Genomic DNA, 918 nt, shown 5'->3' with positions numbered 1-918 from the left:
TCAGCTGTGCCATGGAGGGGTCCTGGGGGTCACCTCTCTCCTCTGAGACAACAGTCACCTCAGCAGAATGATAGGGTTGAGCTCCACTAAGGGTTTCCAAACTGGGTTTTGAAAATAGAAGGTACATTCATATAAAGAACACACACACACACACACACGCACACACGCACACAACCAAAGCTAAACTACTTTCAAAGATACACATATGTCTAAATCGACATTTGATAAATGGATTGGAAGAGCAGAAGGGCGAGGGGCAGAGATGGGGTTAGAGGTGGGGGCGGTACAACAGCTAATAAAATAAAGAGAGGGGCCACAAAGGGGCGATGGCCATGTCTACCCTGAGCTGAGGTTGACAAGTAACTCTGTGCAGGGCCATGCGTGAGGCAGGTGGGAGGGTGTGGGGCCACCTCTGCCCCAGGCAGGGCCACTCCACTGCCCTTCTCGAGAGCTCTGGCTTGAACAAACTGTTCTGCTGCTAAAAAGAAAATTGGCACCAGCAAAAAGGTGCTCTCTCTCACTCCCCAGATGACATGGTGGCTCTGGAACCCAAAGAGGCCAGCATGAAACCCAGACTTGTACCAAAGCTCAGGCCCTGACACACATCACTGTATCAAATTTTCCCCGTCTTCCAAGCAGGCTCCTCTGTGCCTCCCTCCCTCCCTGGCCTGGTCCCCCAACACCTCCTCTTTCGCATCTATTCTGTGAACTCATAATCTGATAAGATGCAGCTCAAATGATCCCCCATCGCCCCCACAGCATTTTGGAGGGAACCGTCTGTTTGCACAGCATTTGCCAGACGGAGAATTCCTCTAGGGCAGAGTCGGCTGGGCCCCCACGGGTCTCACGTGTTCTGGAGTGGGAGGGAGCACAGCAGCCTGATTCCCTACAGAGCTGAGATTCAAGAAGAAACCCCAC

Source organism: Pteropus alecto, unplaced genomic scaffold (assembly GCF_000325575.1).
Source record: "Pteropus alecto unplaced genomic scaffold, ASM32557v1 scaffold226, whole genome shotgun sequence".
NCBI classification, from domain to species: domain Eukaryota; kingdom Metazoa; phylum Chordata; class Mammalia; order Chiroptera; family Pteropodidae; genus Pteropus; species Pteropus alecto.
Note: the sequence above shows the minus strand (reverse complement) of the source record.